Genomic DNA, 12,527 nt, shown 5'->3' on the forward strand with positions numbered 1-12,527 from the left:
TGGTTTGGTTTCGTTTCGGTTATTACCGGCACTGCGACACAGTTAGGGTATTCGGTACCGAGGCAATTGGATTAAAGTGATTTCCCCAAAAAAAGGACTGGGCCCGAACTGGAAACATGGCAGTATCGAATCTCAAAGAGACCTCAGTTCCATATCAATGAATCAATAAACACGGGATCATTGAGGTTGGACTGAAACAGATTTCTCGAATGTCTATTTCATTTGCTTTAGAAATTTGCCTCAGAAATGCTTGCACACGTTCAACGTCAAGCTATGTATGTTTCACAAATACATATTGAAGAGAGAAGAAATAAATGCATGAATGGTCAATAAATGTACTACGACAGATACTATGGATAGAAAAATATTTAAAAAAGGCATTGCTATATCAAAGAGAATAGCGTATATGCCAATCAGTGAAAAAACAAATACTTCTCATTTATTCTGACGTCATTCAATTTATAGTGTAGAATGGAGAGCAAATCAGGTCGTGAAGATGGTTCGATTTGACTTGAGCAAGCAAGCTTTAGTCATTGGCTTATTTTATACTTTAACACATTGACAACATTGATATACGTTCTTGTCGTCGCCATTGCAGTTTTTTACTGCATGAAATGCTAAAGTTTGAAAGTAAATTTGCTTCTTGTTTTCGAAATTCATTTGTTGTATCAGGAAAATGAACTATTCTGAACCGTAATTCACTAACTGCCACCGGTGACAATAGACGGAGGATTGTTAGAAGCTGCTGGTAAAATGAAAAAAAATAGCACTTGTTTAATATGGAGATACAATTGAATTTAAAATGCAATCACATTTCATGACGATAGAGCTGGAGTTTGTCTCTGTACATAATGATAGGTACAGTTCAAAGTAGCTAACAGCCACAGGCTAGACGTTTTCATTGGAGCATTTTTTACAATTGTACATATTCTGTTAGATAGAAAAAACTATCTGCGGAAAACAAATACCAATTTTGGAAATTTAATTAACACACAATATCTTCAGCTAATGACTATGATTTGTGCTATTTTCATATCATCACGTTCATTGAACAGAATATGCAGTCGTGTGCACAAATGTAAGGTCCGTACGATTCAACACTTGAGTCAAACATGCAAGGGTGAAATATTAGATATAGGTCATTACGAAAGAAGAAGAAAAACTTCATCTTTGGCTAGATTAATATATTCATAAAACTTGAAACTTGACAAAACATTGCAAAACGCTAGTAGGTAAACGAGACAGTTCTTGCAGAATTTATAAGCAATTAAAATCTACAATACCTCATTCCGACTGAAAAAGTTGTGCTAAAATGCAAGACTATGTTTAGTAATCAATCTAATTTACGAATATCCACTGATATATAACACAATTATGACCTAACTATTTCGTTCTGGTTTTTAACAAAAGGCATGGTCGGATGAATTTTATTCTTATGTCAAGTTCGGATGACTTTCATTCTGATGTCAAGAACTTATAACTTCAATTTTCCAGCATTTTCAATCAATCTCTATTCATTTCAAGAAATTTCTGCGTGGGACTTTGCCATTCCTGAGGACCAGGATAAAGGTGCTACTATATCTACCAATGCTCAGGTAAAGCTTTAATGAAAGAAGGAATAATGAACATTGCGATTGTAATTGGAAAATGATGAAACGTCTTTGCTTTCGTGTGAGGATATACTCTTCACTAGACCGGAAATATTTTTCAATGTGCAAATGATACATAAATGGAATGAAAACGTTTGTTTACGTCGTCTATATCTGATGTAGTTAAAATACTAGAATAATTTTATTTCAAATGTGTTTTACCTGCTTTGCAAACTCCTCCAACAACTGAGTAATTGCTCTTACATTGACAGGTGTTATTATTGCTCGGCGTAGTTGCTATGCATTCAGCATATTGGTCGCTGCATCCAATACTAGTGGTGCACGATGAATTCAAATCTGTTAAGCAAACAGTTAATTATTAACTAAACGTCATATAAAAATCGAAAAGGGCCTCTTCTACTTTGGTGAGTTGTAAGTGTCGAATTTGCTAGTTCCAGCTTCGTTACGTCAGGAGATACACAAGATAGTATTTTCAACCCTGATATATTAATTAAGGTTTTAGAGTTATTTTTCCAAATTACATTTCTTATTCAATTTATCGGATGGCAATTCTCGTTATTGACAGTAAACAAAGCGCAGATAAGATAAAAATTAATGGAAGACAATGTATGTATGCATAGAATAATATCCCTATATCTCTGCTAATAGTGGAGAAGTATAATCCGGAATAAACATAAACAAATGATCTGAACTTTATTCGCGGTGTTTTGTTGCCATTAATATCATACTGGGTGGCTCCATAGTGGTTTGTCTTTTTCTCATTGCTCTCACAAAGAGTCCAATAGGTTATTTAGTGTCGTGGTAATTGGATACAAGTGCTTTGTATAAGAATAAACCAACGTGTCTGACCCTAGCTGGATCTATGGTAACAGCGAACCGCCACAAAACCTGAGCTCCATAGCAGACAATTAACTGAAGAGGTGCATTAACGTGGGACTTGAAACAATATTTAAATGTCTATTTCATTTTTTGTAGACATTTACCTAAGAAATGGTTCCACATGTTCTGCGTGAACCTCATTATATTTTACAACAATGAGCATAGAGACGAAATATGTTGTCGAACAGAGATTGAAGGTACTACGTCAGAAAGTATGGATGCAAAGACAGTCAAATAGATCAATGTTACAGCAAAGAGATTCTTGTACTGGAAATTGAAAACATTTCTCATTTGCTTTGATGTCATTCAGTATATGGTATCTAAAGGAGAACACTTTTGTTCGTGATCATGATCTCATTTGACTTGAGAAAACAGCATTTAGTTATTGGCTTGTTTTATACTTTACCCCATACACAACTATTGTTTCCCATCTCAAGAGAATTACTGAGCAGAATCTACAGTCGTGTCTACAAATTCTTTGTATGTTTTTCTTTTCTTTCGATTTAACGACTACATTGAGCATAAAGCGGGAATTATCTCAGATACGACCTTAGTAAAGAAGAACCTAATTTCATGTTTCGCTTGAATGATACATTTACTAAAAATCAAGTAAACACTGGAAGAACGGAAGTAGCGAAAAGGAGACAGCTCGTGCAGATACTTTAATAAATATGAAATGTACATGATCTCATTCCGCCAGAACACTATCCTTTCTGATTTGTAGAACAACAAATAGTCATCACGCTAATTAACGAATATCCAAAAATAAGTATAATATTCATGTGGATAGTCAATCCAGTTATTATCAAAAGGCAGGTACGTACAAGCAGTTCCTGTTTATGTCAAGAATTAATATCTTAACTTTTCCAGCATATTGAAGAAACTAAAATGACCTTAAGAGGACGCAGCATAGGAGTCTGACATTTGTGAAGACTACAATGCAGATGCTACTATTTCTCGCAGTACTCAACTTAGGCGCAAATCAGAGACAAACAACGAACATACGATCGCTTTTTGAAAATAAAGAAAAAAGAAAAGTCTTGGTTTCATGTGTGCTTTACAGAAATAAAGAAATTTAAAATACTGGCCAAATATAAAGTTATTATTAGGAGAACTTATTTATATCAAACATGTTTTACCTGCTTTGCAAATTCCTCCAACAACCGTATAAGTGTTCTTACACTGACAAGTGCCATTAGTGCCAGACGTAGGTACTTTGCATTCAGCATATTGGTCGCTGCATCCAATACTGGCGGTACAGGATGAATTCAAATCTGTTAAGCAAAGGGTTTAATTATTAACTTCTCGCAGCACAAGAATTATCTGCAAAATGACTCGTTTGCTTCAGCAAACAGTAAGAGTCTACTTTGCCATATGTAGCTACACCCAGTCAGAAGATATTTCAAATATGAATTTAAACTGTGAGGTAATAATTAGGAATCTAGGACCTTCTTTTCAAAATGAAATTGTTTACTCATGATGTCGGGTAGTTATTGAAGTTCTTGCGTGTAAGCAATGATCGAATAAACAATAATAAAATGGAAGACCGTTTCTTCATGTTTAGAGAAGCATCCCTATTATTATTCTGATAGTGGCGGAATATGTTCAGAATAAACATGACCCAACAGTCTGAATGCTTTACATTGTGATGCATGCAGCCCTTAATATCACACTGAATTGCTCCATATTGGTTTGGTTTCGTTTCGGTTATTACCGGCACTGCGACACAGTTAGGGTATTCGGTACCGAGGCAATTGGATTAAAGTGATTTCCCCAAAAAAAGGACTGGGCCCGAACTGGAAACATGGCAGTATCGAATCTCAAAGAGACCTCAGTTCCATATCAATGAATCAATAAACACGGGATCATTGAGGTTGGACTGAAACAGATTTCTCGAATGTCTATTTCATTTGCTTTAGAAATTTGCCTCAGAAATGCTTGCACACGTTCAACGTCAAGCTATGTATGTTTCACAAATACATATTGAAGAGAGAAGAAATAAATGCATGAATGGTCAATAAATGTACTACGACAGATACTATGGATAGAAAAATATTTAAAAAAGGCATTGCTATATCAAAGAGAATAGCGTATATGCCAATCAGTGAAAAAACAAATACTTCTCATTTATTCTGACGTCATTCAATTTATAGTGTAGAATGGAGAGCAAATCAGGTCGTGAAGATGGTTCGATTTGACTTGAGCAAGCAAGCTTTAGTCATTGGCTTATTTTATACTTTAACACATTGACAACATTGATATACGTTCTTGTCGTCGCCATTGCAGTTTTTTACTGCATGAAATGCTAAAGTTTGAAAGTAAATTTGCTTCTTGTTTTCGAAATTCATTTGTTGTATCAGGAAAATGAACTATTCTGAACCGTAATTCACTAACTGCCACCGGTGACAATAGACGGAGGATTGTTAGAAGCTGCTGGTAAAATGAAAAAAAATAGCACTTGTTTAATATGGAGATACAATTGAATTTAAAATGCAATCACATTTCATGACGATAGAGCTGGAGTTTGTCTCTGTACATAATGATAGGTACAGTTCAAAGTAGCTAACAGCCACAGGCTAGACGTTTTCATTGGAGCATTTTTTACAATTGTACATATTCTGTTAGATAGAAAAAACTATCTGCGGAAAACAAATACCAATTTTGGAAATTTAATTAACACACAATATCTTCAGCTAATGACTATGATTTGTGCTATTTTCATATCATCACGTTCATTGAACAGAATATGCAGTCGTGTGCACAAATGTAAGGTCCGTACGATTCAACACTTGAGTCAAACATGCAAGGGTGAAATATTAGATATAGGTCATTACGAAAGAAGAAGAAAAACTTCATCTTTGGCTAGATTAATATATTCATAAAACTTGAAACTTGACAAAACATTGCAAAACGCTAGTAGGTAAACGAGACAGTTCTTGCAGAATTTATAAGCAATTAAAATCTACAATACCTCATTCCGACTGAAAAAGTTGTGCTAAAATGCAAGACTATGTTTAGTAATCAATCTAATTTACGAATATCCACTGATATATAACACAATTATGACCTAACTATTTCGTTCTGGTTTTTAACAAAAGGCATGGTCGGATGAATTTTATTCTTATGTCAAGTTCGGATGACTTTCATTCTGATGTCAAGAACTTATAACTTCAATTTTCCAGCATTTTCAATCAATCTCTATTCATTTCAAGAAATTTCTGCGTGGGACTTTGCCATTCCTGAGGACCAGGATAAAGGTGCTACTATATCTACCAATGCTCAGGTAAAGCTTTAATGAAAGAAGGAATAATGAACATTGCGATTGTAATTGGAAAATGATGAAACGTCTTTGCTTTCGTGTGAGGATATACTCTTCACTAGACCGGAAATATTTTTCAATGTGCAAATGATACATAAATGGAATGAAAACGTTTGTTTACGTCGTCTATATCTGATGTAGTTCAAATACTAGAATAATTTTATTTCAAATGTGTTTTACCTGCTTTGCAAACTCCTCCAACAACTGAGTAATTGCTCTTACATTGACAGGTGTTATTATTGCTCGGCGTAGTTGCTATGCATTCAGCATATTGGTCGCTGCATCCAATACTAGTGGTGCACGATGAATTCAAATCTGTTAAGCAAACAGTTAATTATTAACTAAACGTCATATAAAAATCGAAAAGGGCCTCTTCTACTTTGGTGAGTTGTAAGTGTCGAATTTGCTAGTTCCAGCTTCGTTACGTCAGGAGATACACAAGATAGTATTTTCAACCCTGATATATTAATTAAGGTTTTAGAGTTATTTTTCCAAATTACATTTCTTATTCAATTTATCGGATGGCAATTCTCGTTATTGACAGTAAACAAAGCGCAGATAAGATAAAAATTAATGGAAGACAATGTATGTATGCATAGAATAATATCCCTATATCTCTGCTAATAGTGGAGAAGTATAATCCGGAATAAACATAAACAAATGATCTGAACTTTATTCGCGGTGTTTTGTTGCCATTAATATCATACTGGGTGGCTCCATAGTGGTTTGTCTTTTTCTCATTGCTCTCACAAAGAGTCCAATAGGTTATTTAGTGTCGTGGTAATTGGATACAAGTGCTTTGTATAAGAATAAACCAACGTGTCTGACCCTAGCTGGATCTATGGTAACAGCGAACCGCCACAAAACCTGAGCTCCATAGCAGACAATTAACTGAAGAGGTGCATTAACGTGGGACTTGAAACAATATTTAAATGTCTATTTCATTTTTTGTAGACATTTACCTAAGAAATGGTTCCACATGTTCTGCGTGAACCTCATTATATTTTACAACAATGAGCATAGAGACGAAATATGTTGTCGAACAGAGATTGAAGGTACTACGTCAGAAAGTATGGATGCAAAGACAGTCAAATAGATCAATGTTACAGCAAAGAGATTCTTGTACTGGAAATTGAAAACATTTCTCATTTGCTTTGATGTCATTCAGTATATGGTATCTAAAGGAGAACACTTTTGTTCGTGATCATGATCTCATTTGACTTGAGAAAACAGCATTTAGTTATTGGCTTGTTTTATACTTTACCCCATACACAACTATTGTTTCCCATCTCAAGAGAATTACTGAGCAGAATCTACAGTCGTGTCTACAAATTCTTTGTATGTTTTTCTTTTCTTTCGATTTAACGACTACATTGAGCATAAAGCGGGAATTATCTCAGATACGACCTTAGTAAAGAAGAACCTAATTTCATGTTTCGCTTGAATGATACATTTACTAAAAATCAAGTAAACACTGGAAGAACGGAAGTAGCGAAAAGGAGACAGCTCATGCAGATACTTTAATAAATATGAAATGTACATGATCTCATTCCGCCAGAACACTATCCTTTCTGATTTGTAGAACAACAAATAGTCATCACGCTAATTAACGAATATCCAAAAATAAGTATAATATTCATGTGGATAGTCAATCCAGTTATTATCAAAAGGCAGGTACGTACAAGCAGTTCCTGTTTATGTCAAGAATTAATATCTTAACTTTTCCATCATATTGAAGAAACTAAAATGACCTTAAGAGGACGCAGCATAGGAGTCTGACATTTGTGAAGACTACAATGCAGATGCTACTATTTCTCGCAGTACTCAACTTAGGCGCAAATCAGAGACAAACAACGAACATACGATCGCTTTTTGAAAATAAAGAAAAAAGAAAAGTCTTGGTTTCATGTGTGCTTTACAGAAATAAAGAAATTTAAAATACTGGCCAAATATAAAGTTATTATTAGGAGAACTTATTTATATCAAACATGTTTTACCTGCTTTGCAAATTCCTCCAACAACCGTATAAGTGTTCTTACACTGACAAGTGCCATTAGTGCCAGACGTAGGTACTTTGCATTCAGCATATTGGTCGCTGCATCCAATACTGGCGGTACAGGATGAATTCAAATCTGTTAAGCAAAGGGTTTAATTATTAACTTCTCGCAGCACAAGAATTATCTGCAAAATGACTCGTTTGCTTCAGCAAACAGTAAGAGTCTACTTTGCCATATGTAGCTACACCCAGTCAGAAGATATTTCAAATATGAATTTAAACTGTGAGGTAATAATTAGGAATCTAGGACCTTCTTTTCAAAATGAAATTGTTTACTCATGATGTCGGGTAGTTATTGAAGTTCTTGCGTGTAAGCAATGATCGAATAAACAATAATAAAATGGAAGACCGTTTCTTCATGTTTAGAGAAGCATCCCTATTATTATTCTGATAGTGGCGGAATATGTTCAGAATAAACATGACCCAACAGTCTGAATGCTTTACATTGTGATGCATGCAGCCCTTAATATCACACTGAATTGCTCCATATTGGTTTGGTTTCGTTTCGGTTATTACCGGCACTGCGACACAGTTAGGGTATTCGGTACCGAGGCAATTGGATTAAAGTGATTTCCCCAAAAAAAGGACTGGGCCCGAACTGGAAACATGGCAGTATCGAATCTCAAAGAGACCTCAGTTCCATATCAATGAATCAATAAACACGGGATCATTGAGGTTGGACTGAAACAGATTTCTCGAATGTCTATTTCATTTGCTTTAGAAATTTGCCTCAGAAATGCTTGCACACGTTCAACGTCAAGCTATGTATGTTTCACAAATACATATTGAAGAGAGAAGAAATAAATGCATGAATGGTCAATAAATGTACTACGACAGATACTATGGATAGAAAAATATTTAAAAAAGGCATTGCTATATCAAAGAGAATAGCGTATATGCCAATCAGTGAAAAAACAAATGCTTCTCATTTATTCTGACGTCATTCAATTTATAGTGTAGAATGGAGAGCAAATCAGGTCGTGAAGATGGTTCGATTTGACTTGAGCAAGCAAGCTTTAGTCATTGGCTTATTTTATACTTTAACACATTGACAACATTGATATACGTTCTTGTCGTCGCCATTGCAGTTTTTTACTGCATGAAATGCTAAAGTTTGAAAGTAAATTTGCTTCTTGTTTTCGAAATTCATTTGTTGTATCAGGAAAATGAACTATTCTGAACCGTAATTCACTAACTGCCACCGGTGACAATAGACGGAGGATTGTTAGAAGCTGCTGGTAAAATGAAAAAAAATAGCACTTGTTTAATATGGAGATACAATTGAATTTAAAATGCAATCACATTTCATGACGATAGAGCTGGAGTTTGTCTCTGTACATAATGATAGGTACAGTTCAAAGTAGCTAACAGCCACAGGCTAGACGTTTTCATTGGAGCATTTTTTACAATTGTACATATTCTGTTAGATAGAAAAAACTATCTGCGGAAAACAAATACCAATTTTGGAAATTTAATTAACACACAATATCTTCAGCTAATGACTATGATTTGTGCTATTTTCATATCATCACGTTCATTGAACAGAATATGCAGTCGTGTGCACAAATGTAAGGTCCGTACGATTCAACACTTGAGTCAAACATGCAAGGGTGAAATATTAGATATAGGTCATTACGAAAGAAGAAGAAAAACTTCATCTTTGGCTAGATTAATATATTCATAAAACTTGAAACTTGACAAAACATTGCAAAACGCTAGTAGGTAAACGAGACAGTTCTTGCAGAATTTATAAGCAATTAAAATCTACAATACCTCATTCCGACTGAAAAAGTTGTGCTAAAATGCAAGACTATGTTTAGTAATCAATCTAATTTACGAATATCCACTGATATATAACACAATTATGACCTAACTATTTCGTTCTGGTTTTTAACAAAAGGCATGGTCGGATGAATTTTATTCTTATGTCAAGTTCGGATGACTTTCATTCTGATGTCAAGAACTTATAACTTCAATTTTCCAGCATTTTCAATCAATCTCTATTCATTTCAAGAAATTTCTGCGTGGGACTTTGCCATTCCTGAGGACCAGGATAAAGGTGCTACTATATCTACCAATGCTCAGGTAAAGCTTTAATGAAAGAAGGAATAATGAACATTGCGATTGTAATTGGAAAATGATGAAACGTCTTTGCTTTCGTGTGAGGATATACTCTTCACTAGACCGGAAATATTTTTCAATGTGCAAATGATACATAAATGGAATGAAAACGTTTGTTTACGTCGTCTATATCTGATGTAGTTCAAATACTAGAATAATTTTATTTCAAATGTGTTTTACCTGCTTTGCAAACTCCTCCAACAACTGAGTAATTGCTCTTACATTGACAGGTGTTATTATTGCTCGGCGTAGTTGCTATGCATTCAGCATATTGGTCGCTGCATCCAATACTAGTGGTGCACGATGAATTCAAATCTGTTAAGCAAACAGTTAATTATTAACTAAACGTCATATAAAAATCGAAAAGGGCCTCTTCTACTTTGGTGAGTTGTAAGTGTCGAATTTGCTAGTTCCAGCTTCGTTACGTCAGGAGATACACAAGATAGTATTTTCAACCCTGATATATTAATTAAGGTTTTAGAGTTATTTTTCCAAATTACATTTCTTATTCAATTTATCGGATGGCAATTCTCGTTATTGACAGTAAACAAAGCGCAGATAAGATAAAAATTAATGGAAGACAATGTATGTATGCATAGAATAATATCCCTATATCTCTGCTAATAGTGGAGAAGTATAATCCGGAATAAACATAAACAAATGATCTGAACTTTATTCGCGGTGTTTTGTTGCCATTAATATCATACTGGGTGGCTCCATAGTGGTTTGTCTTTTTCTCATTGCTCTCACAAAGAGTCCAATAGGTTATTTAGTGTCGTGGTAATTGGATACAAGTGCTTTGTATAAGAATAAACCAACGTGTCTGACCCTAGCTGGATCTATGGTAACAGCGAACCGCCACAAAACCTGAGCTCCATAGCAGACAATTAACTGAAGAGGTGCATTAACGTGGGACTTGAAACAATATTTAAATGTCTATTTCATTTTTTGTAGACATTTACCTAAGAAATGGTTCCACATGTTCTGCGTGAACCTCATTATATTTTACAACAATGAGCATAGAGACGAAATATGTTGTCGAACAGAGATTGAAGGTACTACGTCAGAAAGTATGGATGCAAAGACAGTCAAATAGATCAATGTTACAGCAAAGAGATTCTTGTACTGGAAATTGAAAACATTTCTCATTTGCTTTGATGTCATTCAGTATATGGTATCTAAAGGAGAACACTTTTGTTCGTGATCATGATCTCATTTGACTTGAGAAAACAGCATTTAGTTATTGGCTTGTTTTATACTTTACCCCATACACAACTATTGTTTCCCATCTCAAGAGAATTACTGAGCAGAATCTACAGTCGTGTCTACAAATTCTTTGTATGTTTTTCTTTTCTTTCGATTTAACGACTACATTGAGCATAAAGCGGGAATTATCTCAGATACGACCTTAGTAAAGAAGAACCTAATTTCATGTTTCGCTTGAATGATACATTTACTAAAAATCAAGTAAACACTGGAAGAACGGAAGTAGCGAAAAGGAGACAGCTCGTGCAGATACTTTAATAAATATGAAATGTACATGATCTCATTCCGCCAGAACACTATCCTTTCTGATTTGTAGAACAACAAATAGTCATCACGCTAATTAACGAATATCCAAAAATAAGTATAATATTCATGTGGATAGTCAATCCAGTTATTATCAAAAGGCAGGTACGTACAAGCAGTTCCTGTTTATGTCAAGAATTAATATCTTAACTTTTCCAGCATATTGAAGAAACTAAAATGACCTTAAGAGGACGCAGCATAGGAGTCTGACATTTGTGAAGACTACAATGCAGATGCTACTATTTCTCGCAGTACTCAACTTAGGCGCAAATCAGAGACAAACAACGAACATACGATCGCTTTTTGAAAATAAAGAAAAAAGAAAAGTCTTGGTTTCATGTGTGCTTTACAGAAATAAAGAAATTTAAAATACTGGCCAAATATAAAGTTATTATTAGGAGAACTTATTTATATCAAACATGTTTTACCTGCTTTGCAAATTCCTCCAACAACCGTATAAGTGTTCTTACACTGACAAGTGCCATTAGTGCCAGACGTAGGTACTTTGCATTCAGCATATTGGTCGCTGCATCCAATACTGGCGGTACAGGATGAATTCAAATCTGTTAAGCAAAGGGTTTAATTATTAACTTCTCGCAGCACAAGAATTATCTGCAAAATGACTCGTTTGCTTCAGCAAACAGTAAGAGTCTACTTTGCCATATGTAGCTACACCCAGTCAGAAGATATTTCAAATATGAATTTAAACTGTGAGGTAATAATTAGGAATCTAGGACCTTCTTTTCAAAATGAAATTGTTTACTCATGATGTCGGGTAGTTATTGAAGTTCTTGCGTGTAAGCAATGATCGAATAAACAATAATAAAATGGAAGACCGTTTCTTCATGTTTAGAGAAGCATCCCTATTATTATTCTGATAGTGGCGGAATATGTTCAGAATAAACATGACCCAACAGTCTGAATGCTTTACATTGTGATGCATGCAGCCCTTAATATCACACTGAATTGCTCC

The sequence above is a fragment of the Sinohyriopsis cumingii genome, chromosome 12, assembly GCF_028554795.1.
Source record: "Sinohyriopsis cumingii isolate HCF-2022 chromosome 12, ASM2855479v2, whole genome shotgun sequence".
Lineage (NCBI taxonomy): Eukaryota > Metazoa > Mollusca > Bivalvia > Unionida > Unionidae > Sinohyriopsis > Sinohyriopsis cumingii.